The sequence below is a fragment of the Macaca mulatta genome, chromosome 13 (assembly GCF_049350105.2).
Source record: "Macaca mulatta isolate MMU2019108-1 chromosome 13, T2T-MMU8v2.0, whole genome shotgun sequence".
NCBI classification, from domain to species: domain Eukaryota; kingdom Metazoa; phylum Chordata; class Mammalia; order Primates; family Cercopithecidae; genus Macaca; species Macaca mulatta.
This window is the reverse complement of record NC_133418.1, coordinates 72326092-72349449: the sequence shown is the minus strand read 5'-3', so window position 1 is coordinate 72349449 and position 23358 is coordinate 72326092. Positions and strand designations below refer to the sequence as shown.

General features: G+C 35.3%; 1 long non-coding RNA gene across 1 annotated transcript; it reads left to right on the top strand.

Moving 5' to 3' along the window:
* The first annotated feature begins 3475 nt into the window (after positions 1–3475).
* On the top strand, positions 3476–21861 carry LOC114671827 (uncharacterized). Its single transcript, XR_003721961.2, has 3 exons — positions 3476–3493; positions 5860–5913; positions 21248–21861. It is a non-coding gene; the product is annotated as an uncharacterized LOC114671827 (long non-coding RNA).
* The last annotated feature ends 1497 nt before the right edge of the window (positions 21862–23358 follow it).

Sequence of the window (23358 nt, the reverse complement as noted above, 5' to 3'; positions counted from 1 at the left end):
TTATCTAATGACTCTCCAACAGTTAAAGTCACATGAAACGTTTTTTGCCTTTTTTTTGCATCAGCCAATAGTCTATACTTCAGAATTGCCTAATTTTCTCAAGGATTTTCAATGTTTTTCCTCATGACGTTATTATGATACTTTTCGATCTATGATACCGAAAGTTATCACAGAGATGAGGGCTTTAGGTGTGCATATTTGAAGGAATGTGCATATTTGAGGGAAATATGGAGTTAGTTTTGGAAAAAAGATTAAGTTTGCAAGGATTATCACTACTGACATCGAAAATAACTGCAGAAAGTGATATATTTCACTGCTTATGCCCAGTTGAGCAGGGAAAAAATTCTGTATTAAAATTAAAAACTTTCAAAAACGATCTTAAACCATGTAGGTGTATTTAAAATAAACAAAAAACAAAAAACACAAAAAACTTAGCAAAATTAGAGCTCCAGACACCAAACCACAAAAACTTGGATTACAGAATAATCAAACAATGAAATGAATATGGTTTAAAAAAAAAAAAGTTCCCAATAACTTTGCATTTGCTAATATCAATACTCATGACAATTCTGAAAAATAATTATTATCCTTATTTTTATATAAGAAATCTAAATAAGTTGTATAAGGTAATTCAGCAGAATATATATTTATATTCAGTTAATTTGCCTTTAATACCTCTTTTCCCTGTTAAATATTCCTTTCCAACTCCTCTGTGTGTTACTCACCCCAATAGTATTACATAAATGTTTTTGCATTTGAGTACTGAATAGCAAAGGGGGTAGCATAGTAAGTTAAAGATCCTTGGATTTCAAAAATTATTTTCAACAGGAAAAACAAAAAAAAGGTAAACCTGAGCACAAGCAAGACAGTCCTTCCTGGAAGGAGAGTTAGCTACCTCTCAGCTGCATTAAGAGATTTTACTTTATACACAGTAGCCAAATAGTAAATATTATTATAAGCTTACCAAAATTTTTTTTCCACTTCATAAGATCTCTGAGTCAAGTACTGGAATACCTCAGTTCTTACATTTGGAATGCTCTAGGGATCAGTCCTCAAGTCTTTTCTATTTGTACTCACACTCCTGGTCATGTCATGCAAACTCATGGCTTTAATATCCTCTATATGACAACTAATTGTGAATTACATTTTCAGTTTAGGCCTCTTTCCAAAATTCCAGGCTTAGGTATCTAGCATCTCCTCAACACGTCCTTTGGAATATGTAATTAAAAACCTGTCCAAAACTGAACTTCTTACCTGCCAAAAAGCATGCTCCAGTTATAGGCATCCTTGTACAAGGAGGGGAAAAAAAAGACTCAATTTTCACATGGATCAGGTTAGGTCAAAATCATTAAATTGTTCTCTATAATTTTTGTTTTTCTCTCATATCTCACTTTACATTTTTTACTAAATCCTGTAGATTTTGACATTAAAATATTTTCAGAGCCCATCTGTTACTTGCCCTATTCACTGCTAGTAACTTAAGCTACCATGATCTCTTGCTTGGATCCTAAAATAGCCTCTGAAATATTCTCTAACGTTTTGCTCTTAACCTTTTGTATCCTTTCTAAACACAGAAGACCAAATGACCCTTCTAATATCATGCCATAGCACAGCACTACACTGCTCAAAACCTTGCCATTGTCAAAGTCCATGAGAGGTCCTGCAAGACCTGGCCTCCTGGCCTCTCTGACGTTATCATTCTGCTCCAGCCACACTGGATCCCTCAACCATGCCATGTTTGTTATAGTTTTATTAAGCTTCTTGTTCTAACTGTTTCTTCCAAGAGGGAAAGTTTGTCAAGATACATACAATGGCTAATTCCTCATATCTATAAAATTTTCCTTCAAATCTCTCCACCCAGTGACCACTTTATTTAACGCTGAAACTTACTCGCCCTTATTCAACCCTCCTTTCCCTTATTCTGTTTATTTTTTTATTTTTAAAATAACACTTAACCATCTTCTAATATATTGGGTAATTTACTTCTCTATTATACTCAATTTCATTAAATTCTCTGTTTATTTATATACAAATTATTATGTTTAATATATTAAACTTCTCTATTATATTTAATTTCATTATCTGCCTTTACTCCAGAATATGAGCCCCACAGTGAAGTTTTTTCTCAATTTTTTTCATTACTATATTCCATGTGCACAGAACTGTGCCTGGCACACAGGAGGACACAAAATAAATATTTGCTGAATTAATATTGCATTACCTCAGGCCTCTAATGGTGTGACATTCCATGGATGATTAAAGATATAACTATAAGCCTCAGCCTTTATGAATCAAATTCATGCTTTTGCAAAAATTCTAAGTTAGCCTACAGATGCTAAGAATGAACCAGTCCAATTGCAAAACTAAAGTTAGAAGAAAAAACAGGATAATGTATTTATTTTACTCTTATTCACATCAAAGTTCAATTATAGTATGTGAAATCATTTCAGGGTCTGGCCAGTTTCCTTGACTTAAACACATTGCTTCAAATATTTTTTGCAATTGGTATCTGTAGAAATACATGACTATAACAATGTCTTGTCTTTACAAGGATTTATAGCAATGTTATTTGCTCTAATGGACTTTAAACTCCATCTGTAGTAGATACACTGTCTTATTTTAGGTCTGATAGTCACATGCACTCACCTATCTTCAGATATACAATACTAATTGCTTCTTATATGTCCATCATTTCCACTTACACTGATAAACTGTTTGTCTCAACAAAAATAACATTCCATCCTAAACTTCTACAAAATCCAAAGCCAGGAGAACTAAATTCTAATTATGATGGTGCTGTGTCACCTTGGGCAAGCCAAACAACTTTTTTAACAAAAATAAAACATATATGCGTGTTGCCATACCCTTTATGGACCTTGGTGAATCTCTGAGGGTAGACATAATGTCAGTATTGTTTTGAATGCAAGATCCCAGGTAGCCTCTAACTGGCATAAGATAAAACTCACTAAACACTTCTTGAAATAGTATCTATTATTAACATTACTAAAAAACACTGTTTTTTAATTAGCTACCATGTGTCAGGCACAATTCTATTATCTATTATGCATTAGCTTAATCATAATATCACTATAAAGCAAGGTTAGTGATATTTATCAAAAACAAAACTGAAGATTAGGAAGTTATTAATTTTCCCAGTCATGAAGCTAGTAAAAGGTTAATATGAGCCCTGATCTCAGGTTTCTTTGCTGCTGAGCCTTGATTTCATTTTATACCTACTTCCTAGCACTTTGGTTAAAAATATCACATTATATCACCAATAAGAATTTTTTTTGAAAATTCAAAAACCAGGATTTCTTTTTCTACCAACCAACTTAATATAGTTGAAAGCACTGACAGTAGAATCAGTGGCCATTTTCCGTAAAGGTCATAAACAAAGAGAATGTAGAATGTCTAAGAGCAGTGTTGTTTACTTCAGATTTCTGCTTATCAATTTTTGTTAATTCCCAAGGACATACTGATTTGTAACCATGTTGTAGGTATTCTTCTCTAATCTTTAAAAAATGAAGTAGTAAAAAGAATTTCAGACCATTAGACCCAGAAGATTTAGAATACCACTCAGAGAAGGCGTGAAAGTGAAATATCAGAAAATCCATCTGGGGCCGGGTGCGATGGCTCATACCTGTAATTCCAGCACTTTGGAAGGCCAAGGCAGTTGGATCACAAGGTCAGGAGTTTGAGACCAGCCTGGCCAACATGGTGAAACCCTGTCTCTACTAAAGATTAGAAAAAATCGCCGGGCATGGTGGTGCACGCCTGTAATCCCAGCCACAAGGGAGGCTGAGGCAGGAGAATCTCCTGAACCCAGGAGGCGGAGGTTGCAGTGAGCTGAGATCACACCATTGCACTCCAACCTGGGCGACAGGGCACGACTACGTCTCAAACAAAAACAAAAACAAAAAACAAACAAACAAAAAAAAACAAAGAAAATCCATTTGGGTCAATACAAGCTCCTAAATAATGGACTATTGTGCAGAGGAAACACAGGTTATAATGTTAAACATTTCAAGTCTTAGGGAAATCAAATTATATTGTTTATAAAATTTGCTTTGACAAGTCAATACAACTTCATATGTTCTTATATGTTCTTTCATGTACTAATCTATGAAACTGTCTGCTCTTCCTTTATTGTCAGTGTACCCTGCATTTACCATACACTACTCATTTTACGTTTCTTTCTATTTGCCTAGTATCGTATAATGTTTTTATCTCTGAATCTCAATCATCATCATCTGACACTATATGCCTTCCCACTTTTAATTTTAACTTGAAAAAAAATTTTTATGTGTGTTTGTATGGCATTTAGCCTGTTTACATAATATCAAATAAGGTAATTTCAAACAAAACTAAAGCAGTCTTATAGCATCTTGAGAACAACATACTTAGATAATCAGTTGAATTTTTTTCACATTTAAACAGGTATTTTTGGTTTCATGTAGACTCAGCCTCTGCAATTCGAAGGTTTGTTTAATCTTTAATAGTTCTGGGTGCCATTTATGTTCATTTTCTTAAGATCATTTAATTACTGTCATAATTGTTACTTCTCTCTTCTTCACAAAAAGGATATACTGACTAGTAGGATAATTTTCTGAGCTGTTTTAAAAGTCTTTGCCAAGATGTAAATACAAGAATCTACTCTGTGTGTGTGTGTGTGTGTTTTCTTTTGTAGAGATAGGGTCTTGCTATGTGACCCAGGCTGGTCTTGAACTCCTGGCCTCAACTGATCTTCCTGCTTCAGCCTCCCAAAGTATTGGGACTACAGGCATGCGCCACTGTACCCAGTCACAATCTACAATTAAAAAAAAAAATGTGTGGGTACTATCTATGTTTTTAAAGAACCTCAAGGCAATTCTTGACTTTTAAAAAACTTTAGACATAAAAATAACTGTTCAAACTGAATTATACTTACTTTAGATTTTTCCACTCAGGTCTGTCACTATACTAATATTTTTTCTTGCACCTCTCTTTAACAAACTAGGAAATTGATTCTTATTTGGAAACATTAACTCTCTAGGCCCCAACAGGCTTTGGTACTCTGGAAGAAATCATGGTTTTCTAAACGGAATTCATATTGTTCTCACATTTTCCTTAAATACAGTAATTTCTTCCACACACAAGGAGAGGATCATTTACCAAAGAGCAGTATCTTTATCAAAATATTTGCATTTAATTACATAATGAAATACTATTATGTGCAAGATACTGGGATAGACTATGCCAGGCTCTGGAGAGGTAGGGAAAAGTTAAGAAAATTCTAGTTTAGCACATAGGAGGAAAAGGAGAGACACAAAGTACTTTGCTGATTTAGCAAATTGCAAACAATCAGGAAAAAAAAAACATTATGAATACTACTTTTCTGGAATGTAACTTAGAGGGTTTGATTTTCTACATTTCTACTGATCTATTGTGTGCTGAGGTATATAAAGATATAAAGAGTTGAATGAGGGCCTGGTACTGTCCTTGACATTAACCAACCAAAATAAGCCTAGGTAGAGGAAGGCAATTAGGTGTGGGAGGTGTTGAGGAGGGTTCTGGAAAGACAGATTCCAGATGGGTTTGCATGAGTACACGTTTGAAAGGATGAAAATGAAAGGTATGTTTGGGCACCAAAAATTAGTCCAAATGAGTAGGGGCCTAAACAATACATGGTGAAATATTGCTATTTCTGAAAGGTAGATTAGGGCCATGAGCTGGGTGTGGGAACATGATGCAGGTAAGTCTGCTGCTGCTGCTGCTGACTTTGTTATATCCCAGGAATTATCATCAACTCTCTGGATAAAACATGTATTAGATTTCAAGTAAAAAAAAAAATCCATACTAACTTTTATTTTTCTCTCCTAGAGAAATATACCTACCTGTCACTAAAATACATGTCAAGTTACATAATCTGTTAAGGTGAGAGAGCATAAGATATCACAATAATAGTGAAATATATTCATAAATATTTTACTGATTTTTATTGACTGAGAAGTAGAAACCACTGGTATATAACAAAACAGTCTGATCAATCACTGTATAATAAACACTCACATGTATGTATTTCTGTATCACTGAAGTGTAATATGATGAAGAAAAAATGAAATTGCTATGGGAAGGAGGAGGATATACCTAGACCTAGAGGACATGGAAGACCTCCTCAAGGAAGCAACATTCAATAGAGATCCGAAGCATGAGCAGAAATTAGTTATATAAAGTGGAGTGTGTGAGCATTGAGGTAGGGATTATACAGCATTCCATAGAATGCCTTAGAGGGGAAAGAGAAAGGGATTAAAGAGGTAATAGTGGGAACCTCAAACAGGGGAGATGGTTGTTTAAGCTGAAGCTGAAGATGTAGGATGGGAACATTTAAACTTCACCTGGAAGTGCAATGCCACATTATTGAAAATGCACCAAGTTAGAAAACAACACTGACTTATTGACTCATAACTCAGAATCTAGGTATCTAAAGCTTCGAATAAAAGCAAAATACCAAGAATAAATTATTAGATTAGATTAAACATATTAGAACTCAAAAAACTGTCTTTGCCTCATTTTCAGTACATTTAAGACTGAATTTTCTATAAATTGGAAGCACGTGAAGAGATTAGCTGTTCTTAATAAATGAAGCACAACTCACAGAAGAGTTTGGAAAAACCTATCACCAGAGTTCCACAGATCTAAGTGTATCTAATTCAGTACAAAGAGATCAAGGCCTGAATATTTAGATTCTTTTTTATTAAGTTTTCTAGTTATTGTGATGTGTAACTCTATTGACAACCATCCAATACTGTGAGAGCCTTTAACTCTCTGGACTCTGCAAAAAATTCCAGACCCAGGGTAACCTCAGTTATGGCATATAGGGTTCAGTTGGATTTAATCCAAGTTCCTTCACACTTATATCTATAGCTGTAACAGCCTATAAAAATTGATCTTTACAAACATAAGCCCTACCATTATGAGATCATAAGAAACTCACCAAATATTAGAGATTTTGTATTATACTTTCTTAGACAGAAAAAGAAATGTGGGCTGGGAGCAGTGGCTCATGCCTGTAATCCCAGCACTTTGGGAGGCTGAGGCGGATGGATCATGAGGTCAGGAGTTTGAGACCAGTCTGACCAACATGGTGAAACCCTGTCTTTACTAAAAGTACAAAAATTAGCCAGGTGTTTTGGTGCACACCTGTAATCCAGCTACTCAGGAGGATGAAGCAGGAGAATCACCTGAACCTGGGAGGCAGAAGTTGCTGTGAGCCAAGATCGCACCATTGCACTCCAGCCTGGGCAACAGAGTGAGACTCTATCTCAACAACAACAACAACAACAACAACAACAACAAAAATTTAATCCTTTTTATAACAGCCAAAAGGAGTTTTAGATTAACTGTAATTAACAAGACAACTTAGATCATCAGAAGCCCTCTGTTCTGTCTTTGAGTTACCTGATGATTTTCTCTATTAGAATGCCCTTACATTGAGGGATTTGGAATTATTTTATCATAGACTGCTTTTCTTCATCCTCTATTTTACATTCCTCTCCAATAGCTCATATCTACCCCCTGTATTAGGCCAGCTAATTGGAAGCTTAATTGCTTACATAATTAATACAGGGCAAAAATTAGATATAGAAAATCTTTGAGGATGTGGAAGTATGTATGTGCACACATTGCACACACACACAAATATATACATGTTTTAAGACAACATAATTCTAACTTTTAATTTAATGATTTGTCATGAGCAACCTCTAGGAAAAGATGCATATATTCTCCTTTAAATAGTTGCATAAAATTCTATTGTGAGGATCTAGAGACCTTTAACAAGACTGTTCTTTCTCTCTGCATCTAGTTTAATAACAAACAGCCATTTTCTTTTTTTGGAAAATGTTTCTACCAGAAATAACTATTTTAATTGACAAAAAATTCAATTGTGTACCATTAATTGTATAACTATGTTCATGTTAACGGAAGTGTTTATTTCAGATTTAACAAATAAGAGTAATGGTGCAATAAATAACCCCCTGTATGTGGGTACTTCTATCTTAGTGTGTTATTTATTCATTTAAATTTATGGAGTACAAATGCAATTTTGATACATGCATAATGGTCAAGTCTGGGTTCTTAGGGTATACATCACCCAAATACCTTACATTGTAAGCATTATATCTTAGTGTTTTAAACATGGATAGTTTAAATAAGTAGGAGTACATGGCAAAGAATATGTGTATTTTTGAAATTACCAGTTGCTATTACTTTCGTTTCCCTCAAGTACTTACTACCATTAACAATCTATGAAAATGCTTGTATGCACACCAGTAGTGAACTTAATTTTTGTTTTGAATTGTACTTGAACTGATGAGAAAGAAAATAGTAGCTAGTTGCATTTATTTTCATTTCCTTGAGTGCTAAAAAGCCTGAGCAAATTATAAAGTATTTATTGATGATTCATTTTCACCCTTTATTGTCTTGATTGTTCATACCTTTTGCTAAATTTCTACTGGGAAGTTTATTTTAAATACATAGAAGAATTTTAATACAAGTAGAATATGTACCCTTTAATTTTTTACTTAAAAATATTTTTTCAGGCCTATACTTTTAGATTCTGGATATTAGTCCTTTGTTGAATGCATTTGCAAAAATGTTCTCCCATTCTGTATGTTGTCTGTTTATTCTGTTGATTGTTTCTCTTGCTGTGCAGAAGCTCTTTAGTTTAATTAAGTCCCATTTGTCTGCTTTTGGTCTTGTTGCCTTTGCTTTTGTGGTCTTAGTAATAAATTCTTTGGCCAGGCTAATATTCAGAAGAGCTTTTTCTAGGTTTTCTTCTAGGATTTTTATAACTACAGGTCTTACATTTAAATCTTTAATTCATCTTCAGTTAATTTTTGTACATGGTGTGAGGCAGAGGTCCAGTTTCATTCTTCTGCATATGGTTAGCCAGTTTTCCTAACACCATTGATTGATAAGGGTGTCCTTTCCTCATTGTTTATTTTTGTTGACTTTTTCAAAAATCAGTTAGTTGTAAATGTGTGGCATTATTTCTGGATTCTCAATTCTGTTCCACTGATCTACGTGTCTATTTTTGTACCAGAACCAGGCTATTTTGGTTCCTATAGCTTCGTAGTATGATTTCAGGTTGGGTAATGTGATATCTCCAGCTCTCTTCTTTTTGCTGAAAATTACTTTTCCTATTTGGGTTCTTTTTTGATTCCACATTAATTTTAGAATTGATTTTTCTAATTCTGTGAAAAATGATCATAGGAATTTGGTAAGAATTGCATTGAATCTTCAGATTGCTTCAGCAGTATAGTCATTTTAATGATACTGATTCTTCGTATGCATGAACACGGAATGTACTTCCATTTGTTTGTGTAATCTGCAACTTATTTAATTGGTATTTTGTAATTTTCCTTGTAAAGCTCTTTCACCTCCTTAAATATATTCCTAGCTATTTTATTTGTGGGTGTGGCAGTTATAAATGAGAATGAGTTCTTAATTTGGCTATCAGCTTGAGCACTGTTGGCATATAAAAATGCAAGTGATTTTTGTGCATTAATATTGGATCATGAAATTCGACTGAAGTCATTTATTAGGTCTAAAAGTCTTTTGGAGGAACCTTTGGGTTTACTAAGTATATTGCTGTGTCATCAGCAAACAGAGGTAATTTGACTTCTTCTTTTCCTATTTGGATGCCTTGTATTTCTTTATTTTGCATAACTGACCTGGCTAGGGCTTTCAGTACTATGTTGAATAGGAGTGGTGAGAGTAGACATTCTTGTCTTATTCCAGTTCTTAGGAAGAATTCTTTCAACTTTTCCCCATTAAGTGTGATGTCGGCTGTGGGTTGGACATATAGAGCTCTTACTATTTTTAGGTATGTTTCTTTGATGCCTGGTTTGTTGAGGGTTTTTGTCATGATGGGATGTTGGGTTTTATCAAATGATTTTTCTGCATCTATTGAGGTAATCATATGTTTTTTGTTTTTAATTATGTTTATGTGGCAAATCAAATTTATTTCCATATATTGAACGATTCTTGCATCCCTGGAATGAAGTCCTCCAATTGATTGGAATGGATTATATTTTTGATGTGCTGCTGGATCCTGTTTGCTAGTATTTTGTTAAAGATTTTTGCATCTATGATCATCAGGGGTATTGGCCTGTAATTTCTTGTGTTCTTGTCAGATTTTTATATCAGGATGATACTGTTCCAATGCAATGAATTAGAGAGGAATCCCTTATCTTTAATTTTTTGTAATATTTTAAGTAAGATTAGTACCAGATCTGTGTACATCTAGTAGAATTTGGCTGCAAATCCATCTGATCCTGGGCTTTTTTGCTGTCATTCTTGATACCTTTTAAAATTACTGATTCAATTTCATAACTCGTCATTGGTCTTTTCAGGATTTCAATTTATTCCTGGTTCAATCTTGGGAGATTGTATGTTTCTAGGAATTTAACCATTTCCTCTAGATTTTCTAGTTTGTGTGCATAGAGATGTTCATTGTAGTCTCCTGAGGATTGTTTTTATTTCTGCGGTATCAAAAATACCACTGATTGCACTTGTTTGAATCTTATTTTTTTATTTATTGGTTAATCTAGCTCATAGTCTATCAATTTTGGTTATCCATTCAAAGAACCAACTTTTTCACTGATCCTTTGTGTGATTTTTTAAAATCTCAATTTCATTTATTTATACTGTAATTTTTGTTTCTCTTTTTTCTGTTGGCTTTGGGTTCTTATTTTTCTATTTCCTTTAGGTATGATGTTATGTTATTAATTTTAGATCTTTCTATGTTTTTCATGTAATCATTTAGTATTATAAGCTTTCCTCTTAACACACTTCTGCTGTATTCCAGAAGTTTGGGTATATTGTGTCTCTATTTTCATTTGTTTCAATTTTTAAATTTCTGCTTTAATTTACTATTTACCCAAAAGTCATTTAGAAGAAAGTTTTTTAGTTTCCATGGGACTTCTGTGTTTTTGAGAGCTCCTCTTGTTATTGATATCTAATTTTGCTTAACTGTGGTCTGAGAAGATGCTTGATATGATTTCAATTATTTTGAATTTATTGATATTTTCTTTATGGCCAAGCTTATGGAAAAATTTGGAGAATTTTTCATGAACAGGTAAAAAAGATCAAGAGTCCAATTTGAGTCCTGAGTTTCTTTGTTGGTTTTCTGCCTTGATGATCCGTCTAGCGCTGTGAGTGGGCTGTCAAAGTCCCCCATTGCTATTGTATGGCTGTCTACCTCTTTTCTTAGGTCTAGTACTATTTGTTTTATAAATATGTGTGCTCTGGTGTTCAGTGCCTATGTATTTAGGAAAAATTAAATCTTCTTGTTTATTTCCCTTTATCACTATATAACGCCCTTCTTTGCCTTTTTCTACTGTTGTTGGCTTAAAGTCTGTTTTATCTAATAGTCATGGTTGACTTTGTTGTGTGTTAAGAAGGCTAAAAATAGGCCCCCAATCTCTCCTAGCCTGTAAGGTTTCTGCTGAGAAGTATGCTGTTAGTCCTATGGGATTATCTTTATATGAGAGGTAATTTGGTTCTTTTCTCTAGCTAGCTGCCTTTAATATTTGTGTGTGTGTGTGTTGACCTTGGATAGTCTGATGACTATATAACTTGGTGATGGTTGTTTTGTATAGCATTTTGTGTGTGTTCTGTGAATCTCTTGCATCTAGATTAGGGAAACCTTCCTGAATCATTTCCTCAAGTAAGTTTTCCAAGTAGCTTACTTTTTATTCTTCTCTCTTAAGGGCACTAACACTATGCCGTTTTGGCAGCAGGTTTTTTTTTCATTTGGTGTTGCAATTCAGGCTTCAGTCTCCAGTAATTGGCGCTCAAGAGTAAGAGTCAGCTCTCCTTTGTGTAAATTGGTGATCATTGGTCATACCCTCCCTGACCGTGGGAAAAAGGTTGCAAGGGGGATCATGTTGGGGTGCACTGAGGTTTCAGGGGAAAGAGTTAGTGACTGTGCACCAGTTCCTCATCCTGAGCAGGCAGGAACCGAATTGCATCCTTGGTACAGGGCCCATGACCTTCAGTTCGAATAGACTTTATCCTTCGGCTCCTGGCCACAGTGTAGCTGCAGCCCATGGACACACCTTTCTCCTTGGCTACCTCCAACGTGGGCTCAGGTTGGAGCCTTTTTCCCCAGTTCAGTGTGGACAACTCTGTGGTTTTCCCGCCATCCTTTGCTGGGAGGCTGCCACTCTGTGTAGGGAGTGGGAGTTGGACTCCACCCTTTGGGCAAGTCCAAGCAGTGCAGGCTCACTTTCAATGGAGTTGGAGCTAGCACAAAAAAGCATGAAAAGCACTTTCTCCACGTATAGGCCCCCAGCAGGGAAAACCTCTACTGTGTTCACAACACCGCACTGTTTGGGGGAGATGACTCCCCTCTGCATCCATTCTTGGCTGATGGTGCCACCCTCTTCAGTGATTGGCACTGCAGTTTCCTCTCCTTTGTCCCCAGGGAAGGTTTGTCAGGCTGTGTTTCTAGCTGCCTTAGGGGCAGCCCACATAAAGGGTTAGGTTTGGGAGTTTGCAGTTTTCCAAGGACCTGCCTATGCCCTGTGATTGCCAAAGTTAGAACAGGTTGTGGCGTATGTTTGGGTGTGTGAAGAGGGGTCTCATGATGACACGGCTCAAGGGCAAAGCAGAGTAGATGTCCACCACAGGTGGTGCACAAACAATATGGTGCCTGCCATTTTCATGCAGGCCTGAGGAGTGCGGACATACCTACAAGTTCTGGCCAGCTATTTCTCTGTCACTGGGAACTCCCAAATTGCTAATAACAGTGTTGCCCAGGTCACGAGGGCAGAGGGGCTCCCCAACAGTTTGACAGTTAGCAGATAATAAAAGGGGTAAGGGAAGCAGAGAAGCACCCCCCACCTTCCCTTCCTTTTGGGCTCCACATTCCTTGGAGGTCAATCTCCGTCATACTCTTGCTTTCTTTTTCTGCAGTTCAGCTTCTTCCCATAGGTACTCTGACAGGTTCTGACTCTCTTTCCTCAGTTTTCCATTTGGAACATGTGCATTCATCAGTAACTTTGATCTTCTTTCTGAGGAGAATTGTCACCCAATGTTCCTACTAATCCATCTTAAAAAACAAATGCTTAGTTAAATTATTTCTGTTTTTATTACATACAATCAGAATGTAGGATATAATATAGTTTTTTATTTTATATTAAGCTTTTCTATATGAATGTGTGCACACATGTGCACATACACATATACATACACATACCATTTTGTAGATGAAAGAGGGAAAATATATTATTTGTTGCCAGTATAAATAGCTTTACATTGAAGATATTCTATTTTCCAATTCTGAATATTTGGTATATTAAGATTAGTCTTAAAACCAAACTGCCACAGACATTTAGAAATAATGGATAAAGTATTCTTTATCCAGTTATAATCATTTCAGTACCGTGCTGAGCTTGCAGGTAAGAAATCCCCAATCACCCTAACTAGAAACAATGTGAACTGAATAGTAGAGTAGTGGATGCATAAATTCACTCTGGAACTGATCTGGGTGTTAGAGGAATCAGTCCTTGTAAGTAAGGAATTGAGAGAAAAACAACATCCTTGGGACCCTATTAGGTCTGGGCTCACAGTAAATAGGCAGACTAAAAACAAATTGGCATCGCTGGAAAAATTCTGAACTATAGTATACTCTCCTTAACCAGAGGGAATTTCAACACCCACATTGGATGCCTAAAACTGTAGGTGGTACTGAACCCTATACATACTATGTTTTTCCTAAATATGTATGATAAAGTTTAATGTATAAATTAGGCACTGTAAGAGATTAACAAAAGTAACCAATAATAAAATAGAACAATTATAAAAATATACTGTAATGAAAGTTATGTGAATTAGTTATCTCACCCTCTCTTAAAGTATCTATTGTACCATAATCACCTTTCTTCTTATGATGATGTGAGATGATAAAATGTCTATGGGATGAGATGAAGTCAGGTGAATTGCATAGGCACTGTGACACAGAGTTAGGTGACTACTGACCTTCTGATAGTATGTTGGAAAGAGGGTCATCTGCTTTGGGTTATTCTGGATCATCTAGCAATGACAACGTCAATGGTTGGATGTCAAGAGCAGACAATGTTGATGCGTAACAAGTGGGTAGTGTCTACAGCATGAATATGTCAACAAAGGGAGGATTCACGTCCCAGGTAGGACAAAGCAGGAAGGCATGAGAGTTCATGATGTTACTCAGAATAGCACACATTTTAAAACTTATGTATGGTCTATTTCCGGAAGTTTTCACTGAATAATTTTAGATTGTGGTTAACTACAGGTGTCTCAAACAGAAAGCAAAACTGCAGATAAGCAGGTACTACTCTTTTCATTTCTTTCAGGTCTCGAAGAAGAAGAATGAAATTATCCTATGCAATTTAAAAAATCAGGTTCTGAGTCCTGCACTAATATGGAGATTGCATTACTCTGGAGGAATAGTCAAGTTCTTCCCCTTTCAAGATTATGCCTTTAAAAGTCAGGTCTAGGGTGATAAAACTCCAAGGACTCTGGCAGAAGGAAATGTCATGCTATTTTGGATGATCACATTTCTCACTCAAGTCACAGAGAAACAGAAATAAGAGGCCACTCAAAAGTTGAATGTGTACTTTAAAAATTACAAACCCCTTTACCAAGAGCAATCTACCTGGAACAAGAGAAAACAGACACACGTAGAAGAATCAGAAACCCCCAAACATGAACTGATCCTTAACAAATGAAAGAGCACATTAAATGAGTATGTTAAATTATTTAAATACATTAAATAAGACATCAAACCAGGTACTGTGAAACACCAGTAGGCCTCTCACATATCTTGTGATATGATTTACTCTGAAAAATAGCAAGGAGTAAGTCAAAGAGAAAATAGAAAATTGTTATGTAAACAGGATGATAGATCTGAGGAAATTTCAGAAATGAAAAGTTCTAAATATTTAATTAAAAAGGGCTTAAGTGGTTATAATAGATGGAGCCAAAAATAAAAGAGGCAATATTTGAAAACATAGTGACTGTGATTTTTTTTCAAAAGGTGATAAAGACACTAATCTTCAGAATCAAAAAACACCGTGAGAGTCAAGAAGTTAAATTTAAACAAATCCACACATGGATACATTATAATAAAACTGCATAACACAATTTAAAAAAAAACACACAAAAGACTCATAGCAATTAAAGAGAAGGGAATGTTTACTTATACAAGAACAAATTGCATGTCATTTAATTTCTCAAAAGAAACCGTAGAAGCCTGGAAAGAAATAGAAAAAGGAAAGAGAAGGAAGGAAAGAAAGAAAGACACAAATGATGAAGAGATGTAAAGAAAGGCAAGGGAAGAGGAGGGGAGAGGTGGGCTTGTTGGGGGAGGGAAGAGGAAAAGAAAAAGAAGAGAATAAAATAAAATGAATATTCTGAAGAAAAGTATCTGTTACCCTGTAGGTCTATAGCTATACAATATTGAAAACTCCAAAAACAATTTTAGACATAGGCCAGTTTCCTACTCCTAAAACTTTATTACAATCCTAAATGTGCATGGTAAGCATATTATTATCAATGCTTCAACCTCTCTGTTATGAAATTATATTGCAGTTTCCTCCACTACAGCTCAGATATCCTTCCCTGCCCAGGAACTTTGAGGTTACCCATGTGACTAGCTTTGGCCAATGACAAGTGCCATAATGCAAGCAGAGGTTTTAAATGTTCTTAAATGTTCTCGTGTGGTTTGGCTCGCCTCTCTTGCTCCTGCTAACACCATGAGGAATATAAGCTCCAGGTTTTCTGCTCCTTTAACCTGAGCCCAGTAATGATACATGTGGAACATACTTGACCAGAGACACAGAGTCAAGCCCATCTCATTCACACTCTGAAGCAAAGATGCCCCGATTGACCCAGGTTCAGGAATTAGAAAATATTGTTGTAGGACATTGTTTATTGGAGAAATTGCTGATTAACACAGTGTGTTTCAGGAAGATGGAAAGGGACCTTGGACACAACAAAAGGAGTGGGATGAAGAAATGATGGTGAGCAAATATTTGATGAATATTTGAGAAAACTGAAACAAACATGAACTTCATAAGACAACAAAAAATTTTTTATAATTTCTTATGATTTGACAACAATATTATTTGTGTATACAAGAAGGGGATAGAAATGCAATTCTATGTAGGCCAAGCCACAAAGGTTGGTTTTAAATTAATAGTAATAAAATATTGGATATGACCAAGTTTACCTGCAAACCAGCAAGAATACAACATAATATTATGCACACATGAGAATATTCCTGGACAGAGGTGCACATGGGATTATCTTCCTGGTACATCCTTTATTGCTCTCAAAGTCATGGCCAAAGCTCAGTGTCTATGCTGATTGCAGGAAACTGGGATTCAAGGAATTAGAGGCACACAGAAGCATGTGCTTACAGCCTTTTATCTGAGGTAGTGGGGTAGGCTTATTTAAGGATTTAAGGATTCATATGATTAGAAGATACTTTTGCTGCAACGTGGTAACATTACACATTTTTTGCACTACATTTTCTGCCGAATTACCTAGCTTATGTGAAGTTTGAGTACAGGTAGTCTAGTCACAGTCTACTTCTAAATCAATCCTGACATTCTTAGGATGTGAAATTTAAGGCAACTAATAATTAGTGAAAAGACATACACCTACATTTGTTCCTTTTAATTTATGGTTAAAATTGAGGCTTTATCACTTAGATTTATTGCTTCTTATTTGTCAGTTTTTTCATTTCTTTGGCTCTATCATGATTATGTTTGTTTTCTTACAAATTATTGTTAATTTAGCTGTCTATTCAGTCTACTGATGATTTTCTCCTTTTACCCAAAGTTATAATTAAATTATATTTCTGTATTAATGCACCAACATTAAATTATGACTGTATACCACTCTCACTCTAAAGCAAGGCATTATACTTCCAGACCCAGTTCCCTACAAGATGAGAACTTAAGAAAACTGTACATCCACTCCAAACCCTGAGTGTAGTTGATACAGTTTAGTTATTTGGTTCTAGTTATAAAATGTTTCACCTGTTTCAAACAAACTTATAAAGAAATAAAAATTTCCAAGTCATATTTTCATAATACATTTCTATTTCACTATGTATAATCAAATGAAAATTGAGCATATTTACTACTGACTACTAATTAGAATATATCTTATGGTATGAATTTGTGTACCTTTACTTAGAGTACATTTACAGTGCATTCTTGTCTTCTATGGTTTCCCCTCAATAAAGAATGACACATTTTAAACCTGTACATTTTAAAATTCATCTATTTTCTTTAAACAGTCTTTATTTATTATTTTATCATTTTCTAGCTTGCATTGCTGCACATGAGAAATGCAATTTTTTTCTGGATTCTTGCTTCTTTGCAAATGATGTGTTCTTTCTCTAAGTAATCTTATATAATTTTTTTCTTTATTCTTGGGGCCCGAAAGTTTCTCTAGGATATAGAGACCAGTATTGTTTAGTTTCAGTGCTATTTAGATTCAGCAACTTTCAGTACTGTTTATATTCAGTAAACCCTTTCGACACTGAAGTTTGAACCTCAAATTACTTTTTAAGTTAAAAATATATTATCTATAATAATAAACACTAAAATTTTAATAATTTATTTTGCTCTATCCTTCCCTTCTTTCTGCCTGGAATTTTTATTATTTATATTACTGGTTTCCTTGATTTATCCATAATTTTTCATTTGTGAAATTATTTTCTTTTTTCAGATCTCTGCTATAAGGTGTTTTCTCCATGTGATATGCTAGAATTTTAATTTGTCCTCAGCAGTGTTTTCTTTTCTATCCTCGTTTGTTAAATGTTTATATTTGAAAGTCATATGTTTAGATCTATAAATCAATTTTTGTATTCTTATTGCAACATTTTGACCTTGCATTTTTTTGTTGTTGTTGTTAAAATTTTTGTTTTTCACTTTGATTATTTAAGCTCCATAGGTGCGACCTGTCCCAGTTGTTCACCTTGATCTTTATGCTTTACATGGCTGAAGCTTCTTAGAAGGATTATGTAATATTTGAACCTACTCTTGGTTATGTATTTCATCAGCAGGTATAGAGATGAAGCTATTCAGTGTCATGTCTTGTGGCATAAAATGGAGGCTACAGCTATGGTTATATTTGTCTGTTGGTTTTTCTTTGGAATTAATTAATTATTCATTTAGTGGACCTGTGAATCTTTTGCTAAGTCATTAGGGACAGACTTCATCTCTTTTCTAGGTTTTTCTAGATATACTCAGGGAAGAGGCATTCCCATCCTAACCTCATGTAACAGGACCAGTGCATTTCACATGAGCAGTTTCCTTGCAGATCTAGTAGTGTTAGCCAGTCAGGCAGGTTTTCCAAGTGCCTCCTACTACAAGACAGCTGGTGAAGCCTCTCTCTGGGCAAATTCAATAGCCCTTGCCATCTGCACTCTTTAGAGCCACGAATTCCCTATTTGTACCCCATAGGAAAGGAAAGAATTTTCATCTGCTGCTGGTCCCATACCTCCCACCCAGCACCCCTAAGATAAAACCTCACAATAGAAAAGCAGAAGGAAATCCTGCTCTGTTGGCCTGTGTAGTCTGAAAAAATATTAACACAGCTTCAGTTACATACCATTTGGAACACACCATATGCTGAACCATGATAATTAGCCCAACTTGGATACTGAAAAATCTGAAGCCCTGTAAATTTTGGATAATGTCAAGAAAAGGGAGAGGAAAGAGGAAACAAAACCAGAAAGCATATGCTAGCAAAGCACTAGAAAGTTAAATGATGGAAGGCCAGGACCATCTTCAAAATTATTCTGAAGAGAGAATGTTTACCTTTTCTTGATGAATATTTTTTAAATTTACAGACTGCACTAGGTTTTAATTTTACAAGTTACACCTGCTGGATAAAATATTTTGCTTTTATTTGTTTCAGTATCCTATTTTAGGAAATTAAAAGTTCAAAGGAATTTCATTTCACTGGGGGATATAATACAACTAATGTAGGAACAAAAGATCAACATCTCACCCCTATTCTTCTGTTTTTTTTTCTTTTTATACAATTAAAATGAAATCAAATTTCATAATAGTATTCACATGTTTATATAGTCATAACTTGGTCTTTTTTATACACATGCATTATGAGTTATTACAGAAAAATTTATACGCCCAAACTGTTTAAAATGATTTATTTGCCCATATAGGAGGACATCTAGCCTTTAGTCCAAAACATGCCAAATCTTATATATGAGGCTTTAGATTATTATTTGAAAATATAAATGTAAACAAGGTAAAAACATCAACTTACAGATTTTGAAATTCAGTACCAACACAAATATAGATATATTTCAAAAAGTTAATGTTTTGTAATACAATTCATATGGGCTTTGAATTTAGACAGTCTAGAGCTAAACAATTCTTTCTTTACATAGAGATTGACTGCACAGTTCTGTTGAATGCAGGTCCCAGGCCCTTAGCACCAGCCACATGTATTCTGATTTAGTTCATCTAGAATATGATATCAATGGTTCATGGAGCAGTGACCACACAATTTATTGTTTGAACTGGGTCATTTTTGAAAGTCAAAGGAGAGGCATTAACATTTATAAGGCCAATCGTGGTAAATCACAGTGCATGGTCACACACAGACTACAAGCTGAGAAACTCTGCTCTACTCAAGGTGTTGTAAAGTGACTTCTAGTGTGTTATGGAAATCAAATACAGAAATTAAATTGAAAACTATAATGCTGTGGAGTAGCATTTCAAGGTATTTCTTCTTCCTTTTCCCTTTCTTGCAGAAAGGGAAATAAGCAGAATGACTCACTGAGTGCCACCCTTGTGCCTACACAAAACAAGGCTGCTCCAGCTGGATGCTGCGGCTCTTCCCTGTCCTGTTCTGAGCACCCACCTTACTACTCACAGCTGCCTCTAGAAGAGCATTATACTCCCTTAAAGTTCTTTACTGATTTCTTCCCAAAGTTTAAAAACTGTTGACTTTTCACATATTGCTGTGATACCATCATCACTCACTGACTCAGGAGATACTCTTTGGTCCATACAGAAATAGTGAGAGTGTCCCTTTCCCGGTTTCTGGGCCCCAAAATAACCTTATCTGTGTCCTCATCATCAGCAAGTCTCCACAGTTCATTCCAGCCTTGAATTCCTCGGCTCAAGCAATCCCCTCGCCTCAGCCTCCCAAAGAGCTGGGACCACAGGCGCATGCTACCATGCACAGCTAATTTTTTTTTAGTTTTTATTTACTGTAGAGACTGGGTCTTGCTGTGTTGCTCAGACTAGTTTCAAACTTCCGGCCTCAACTGATCCTCTTGCCTTGGCTTCCCAAACTGCTGGGATTATAGGCATGAGCTACTACACCCAGCCACATTTTAAAGCCAAATAGGGTTCAGTTTATTCCTCAAGACATTAATATTTTTACAAGAAAAATATTTTTAAGCAAATAAAAACAATACAAAAATTGAATAGGAGAAAAGTAACAAAGTTCTATGAGATTTTTACGGAAAAAAAAAATGCATTTTCAGCTGAAAGGTGAGGATAAGAAAAGTACTTACAAATACTAGGAATTTTTTTTTTTTTTTTTTTTTTGAGACGATGTCTTCCTCTGTGGCCCAGGCTGAAGTGCAGCGGCACTATCTCGGCTCACTGCAACCTCTGCCTCCTGGGTTCAAGCAATTCTCCTGCCTCAGTCTCCTGAGTAGCTGGGATTATAGGCGCTTACCACCATGCCCAGCGAATTTTTGTATTTTTAGTAGAGACAGGGTTTCACCATGTTGGCTAGGCTGGTCTTGAACTCCTGATCTTGTGATCCACCCACCTCGGCTTCCCAAAGTGCTGGGATTACAGGCGTGAGCCACCACACCTGGCCTAATACTAGGATATTTAATATAAGTTATGAAAGATGGGTTAGATGCTGGGAGAATGGCTGTGCTAAACACAAAAATAAAACAAAGAACTGTCATGGAGAAGTAAGTTGAGGTTCCTCTTCCGGGAATAACAACTAGTATTAATTTGTACTCACTAAAGCATCAGGCTGAGTACTGAGCAGTAAACAGATTACGCAAGAATATTTTTGAAAGAGTAAAGAAAGCCACATATATGTGCACAGGTTTATTGTTTTTCAAAGTGTTTTCTGCCACCTTGTATACTTGCTTTCTATTTACACTTTCAGAAAAAAAGTACATTTTTAGTAAAATTCTATTTTGCAGTGTGAATCTTTTTGTGTGTTTTCCTTTCCAAGTTTGGAAGCAGGAGAGAAACAAGGGAGTAGGCAGATGGAGAAACAAATATTGACTTTATTACTAAATAAATCTGGCATTGGAATAGGATTCCTAAAGCTGAGTCCCAAAATTAGACTGATTTGCTGTTCTAACAGAAACCAGAAGATTCAGTGAGAAGGATGAGAAGCATCTCCCTCACATGAGAAATGAAACTTTTGAAAACATCACCAAAGTTTTTCCTGTCTTGTACTACAGGCCTCTCTCTACTGACTCGAGGTCTCAGGAGAAATCATGACCCCTCTTGCCTCCCCTGGCTGAACCACCTGGATGCCTTTCCATCATTCTCTATTATGACCCCATATAATGACCTCCTTCCTTACATGTGTTCAGGAGTTGCAAAAAATATATATATATTCTAGATGTCTATTATTTCTCTTTTTAAAAATTCTAAGTACTCAGAACAATACCAAGAAAAATACAAAAGCAAACTTCTTTATAGCTAATTGGAAACTTCCCTGCAATTCTGAAGTATATGTGATATTGGGTATTGTTACAATAATACGCAATATTATTAAAGTATATGTGATATTGTGTATTGTTTACCCTGTGGTGCTACATATGAATTTGTGTATGAAGCTATTCTTTACATTTTAATAAAATGTCAACGATATATAGAGAAAATAATTTTCCTAGGTATCACTGGAGATTCAAAATTTACCTCATATGAATACATTATTTTGAGAACCAATATTTATGCAGCCAGCCAGACAATAAATTGGCTAGAAAGATTGGGATGAGCAGGCATTAAACATCACGTTCAGCTCTTAATGCCTGAATTTCAGACTATTTTCAGGGATGGCATTACTAAGGACTATTTCAGAAGAATAAGAGACTATACCAGAAATGGAAGAGAAACCCTGCTTTTTTTTTTTTTTTTTTTTTTTTTTTTTCTCAGCATAAGCTTTTATCCTACCTATAACCTGATTAAGCATCAATGTCACCTAAGGAGATGTTGATACAGTATTTATATTGAAGCCTCATTCTTCACCCAGTAAATGATTTTTATTTTCCCTGCAAGTGGTTGTATTCAGATAGTGAAATTAGAGACTTAGCTGTTTAGCAGGTTTGAAGATTTTAACTTGTATGCTCAGTCTCAAAACATATAGAAACCATTGAAACACGTCTTGTATTCCCTAATCCAAAATGAACTTCCTGCCTGATTTTCTATAACTACATTCAAACCTTCTTAATCCTGAGTAAGCTCATAGTATTCACATGTATAATATTTTCTCTCATATTTTTAAGAGTCATCAGTTAATACCACCATTGTTTTATTTAAAAATTAGACTCCACTATGTTCTTTATGAGTGTTCATACTCTTGATTTAATGCCCAAATCCTCTGCCACCTTTCCCTGCAATCTGAAGTTGGAGAAAACTATAGTTACTGAGTCACATGAAAGCTATGATAGTTCACATTTGATTTTCAACTCATTTTATAGATGCACAGCCTGAGAACTACCTAGTAATTCTGAATCCATTGCATCCTCTATGGGCATTTCAAAATACTCTGACTTGGGCATAGTTAGTGAATCATGTTTGAGCATTTGGGAGGAACACCACATGCTAACATATCATTCAGCAAGATCCATTTGAAGTTTGCTTTTAGGTGTTAATGATTTGGAGTTTTAATTTTACCAGCCACTCTCTTCAGTCCAATGTTGGGAGATGAAGTGGGTATTTTATGAACCAAATTATGTTTTTAAAAAATTTCTTAAAAAGTTATATTTTTTGCCCATCCTTCATCATTCCCCTGAAAAGGATTATGAAGTTCTCTTATGTAGAATTTTCTAGGATGTTGCTATGAAATTGGAAAATCTTGTCACACCTTGAAGATTCTACACAGACCATGCATACAAATCACTTTATTTGCTGTTGTCTGTCTACTCTGAAATGTTAGTTTTGATCACGCAAAGTTTTTCTTAGCCTGACCTATATAAATCGGAAACAATGTAATTCTCTCTCAAACCTCAGAAAATATGTGCATGTGTATCTCTAGATAACGTGGATAATCAAGTAATGACTAATGGTGGAAAGTACA